The sequence below is a fragment of the Vombatus ursinus genome, unplaced genomic scaffold (assembly GCF_900497805.2).
Source record: "Vombatus ursinus unplaced genomic scaffold, bare-nosed wombat genome assembly UNPS02014774.1, whole genome shotgun sequence".
In the NCBI taxonomy this organism is placed as follows: Eukaryota; Metazoa; Chordata; class Mammalia; order Diprotodontia; family Vombatidae; genus Vombatus; species Vombatus ursinus.
Window position 1 is genome coordinate 3,326,296 of NW_020954552.1, and position 3,711 is coordinate 3,330,006.

The window sequence follows — 3,711 nt, forward strand, 5'->3', positions numbered from 1 at the left end:
ACTGAACCTGGAATCAGGAAAGACCTGAGTTCAAGACAGATATGACCTCAGATACTGACTGTTTGACCATGGGCAAGTCCATGGGAAGTTAACCTCCTTCTCCCTCAGTTTCTTCATCAATAAAATAGAGATAATAGCATCTATGTCACAGAGTTATTTCGAGGATAAAATGAGATTTGTACATTTGTAAAGTACTTCAAAAACCTTAGAGCTTGATACAAATGCTAGATGTTGTTGTTATTATTAGTCAGTTTTGATAGAAGGGGTTTCCTCCCTGGAAGTTCCCTATACAAATGATATCACAGGTTTAAATCAATGTACCCCAACCTTTTCTTTAAAAAAAGAAAAGAAAGGAGAGGAGAAGAGAGGAAAAGAAAGGGGTGAGAAGAGAAGAGGAAAGGAGAGGAAAAATAAAAGGAAACTAAGGCTCAGGTTATTAAGTGTGTAGTTTATTGGGAGGGGTGAATCAGAATGACGGGGATGGGATCTGAACCCCTCAAAGGAAAAGAACATGTCTTTGGGATCTGGACCCCAAAAAAGAAAATTCATGGACTTTTCCCAAATCTCTCGAGTTTGCCTGAGGCTGTAATCCACTCGACTGGCCTTTCACTGTGGCTACACTCAATCTCCCAATTCTGTTCTGTTAACTCCTGATTGCCCCTGGCCACTTCCCACCCTTAATCCCATCTAGGCTCCATTTTGCCTTGGCCACATGGTCCAGGTCCATGGCATTCTGTTTACCCCAGTTTACTGGCCACTCCCATCCAGATCCTCCTTAGACCCCTCTTCCAGTCACCTCAGACTACTTGGCCACTGCTGGATCCTTCCCACAGTCTTTCTGTATATAAGGTGCATCTTGTCTCCATTAAGTGCTCAGATTCCTTAAGAGTCTGGCCAATATGACAGATATTCTAATAAACCTTGTCTTTGACTGAAAGAAGGCTTGGGTCAAATTCAGGCAGGATCTGNTCTTGTCTCCATTAAGTGCTCAGATTCCTTAAGAGTCTGGCCAATATGACAGATATTCTAAAAAACCTTGTCTTTGACTGAAAGAAGGCTTGGGTCAAATTCAGGCAGGATCTATGTGTCATGATTTTGGGATCCCAGCACCCCTAAACCTCTAAACCTCAACAACTAGAGCAATATTTAAGCTCACTGAGGGTGGGAAACATTTTTTTTCCTCTGTAGTAATGCGAGTACAAAAGGTACCCTAGGATTAAAAATATTAAGGGTTACTTTCCCAGGTCCCCAGAGGGGGTTTGAGGCTCATTCTGTAGCTCATCCTGTACCTTGAGATCCTGGATCTTGAGAGCTTCTCAGGTCCTTTTCCCTTTATCTTGAAATACCATTCAACTTGTACCAAAAGAATTGCTTTTGTTTCCCTTATCCTGTCATTTATCTTGTGTGTTACGACAATTTTTCCTTATCCTGTCCCTAATCTCCAAACCCCATAAGAAACCCCAAAAGTACATCACCATCCTACAGGCTGTATAGCTTTCTATCTATATAAGCCTAGGTCTTTTCCTATATCAGGGCCTTTGTTTAGCTCCTTGCTTATCTCAGGCCTGAGAAGCTTTCACATGTGAGAAGGTTTAAGTGAATTCTTTCACACCTGAACCAGCTCTCCCAACTTTAAACCTCAGCAGTAGCACTAGCACTTAGTACAGAGTCTTAAACATACATAGTTATTTACAAAATATTTATTGAATGGAATTGAGTCAGAAGACCTAGGTATTTATTTGAGATCTACAGGATTTGTTATTTGACCTTGGTCAAAGCACTTCATTTTTCTGGACCTCAATTTCCTCATCCTTAAATGGGGATGTTAAATGTGATGATTTGGTAAGTCCCTTCTAATTCTAAGATTCTTTAAGTGTATGTGTTTTGTTCAAAACCACACCATCAGCAAATGGAAAATCTGAGTCTTGAACCCAGGTCTTTTGATACCAAACCCGAAGATTATGTAATAGCATGTTGCATTTCATTACTAATTTGCATAATCTCATACTACTTTATCAATATGGTTATTTGAGTCATCTTTCAGTTCTTTTCCAGCTCTACTCCTAACTCTACAGACTTTACCACCATGCCTCAGCTGACATCTCATCCTGGGAGATCCTTCTGCCCCTGAGGGCCCCTCATTCCATAGGGAGTTCCTCCCAAAGCCTCTGTTTTGAGGAGCTGTCCAAAAAGTCATCCTTCACTATTGTCTCTAAACTTTCACTGCACTATCCCAAGCGGGTACTCTCAGTTCCCTTTTATATGTTTACTTCCTCCATTAGAATATAAATTCCTTAAAGGCAAAGATCATCTTTTCTTCTTCTATGTGCATCCCTATGACTTAGCAGAATGTCTGGTACATAATAAGTGTTTAATAAGTATTTATTGACTTGACTCTTCCTCTCTTTATGTAGATTCCACAAAATGTTCCTTTTACTGATTGATCTCTCATTATTAGTTTATTTCTCAGTTGTTTCTTGCTAATTTCATCTTCTCCTTAGAAAATGAAAATAACCCTTTTAAGCAGGTCCTTGCACGCTTTTTAAAAAAGCATTTTTATTTTATATGGAAGGTGATGCAGACCACAGGGGACTAAGATAACCCCACATTTGAATTAGTCTTGAGTTTCTATAAAAAGTAAACATCAATGTCCTTCATTATTACCTAGTATTAATTTATACATGCACAAATTACCATTATTATTGTTATTATCTTTATCATTATAATCATCATTATTCTAGTAGACCAATGTTTCCATTGATACCAGATGTTCATGGTTAGGAATTTCCTTTACCAATATAAATCAGCATCTTCCTCTGCAACATGCAGTCGTTGTAAGTAACCTGGGTCACTAAACGATTAAGTGACTTGCCCAGTGTCACAGAGACACTATATGTCAGAAGCAGGAAATTAACCCAGGTCTTCTTGACTCTGAGGCCAGCTCTCTCTCTAGACATTAGGACATTAAGCCTTTTTAAAAAATTAGCATAAACAAAAAAGAAAGTAATCCTTTGCAAGTTTCACTCATTGTAAACCTGTTTGTAAGCTTTTGAAAAGGGCAAAGATTAACATCTTTAATAGTTTTTAATACCCTTTTGGAGATTGTACTACAAAGGGAAAATTTTTTCATCATGAAATATGGCAGTCATTTAAAAAAAGTTATTTTCTGCATATTTTAAAAAAATTATATTTTGTGCATGTTCCCAATTTTGTTAACACCAATGTATTGTTTGTTTGTTATAAATCAGAAACACATAAAGTACATTACTAACTTTAATTTTCTAAAAACTCACTTTTTTCTTCTTTTTGGTAGTTGTGATTTTGCCAGGAATCATATTTGCCAAACCATAGTTTTAGCTGCCAAATTGATGTTTGGTGTTTCTTTAATTTAAAACTAGATATGAAATTAACTGTGTCAGAAAGTATCACAAGTCTGAATAAAAGCCTAAATTTTTAAAATACCTTTAGTGTTCAGAACTTCATTAGCATATAATCATGTAAATTTCTACCACAGTGCCTAGCCTAGCACATAGTAGGCACTTAATAAATTGGTTGACTATTGAAAACAATAAGAATGTGGCTCATTTTCTCAGTGCTAATCAATAGTTTCAGTTCGGGGAACCCCTCAAAGGAAGTTATGAGATGTAGGGGTAGGGTCGGGGGTGTAAGTTGTGGGTGTTATTTATTGCTCTTCAAGAATATCTGCCCTTA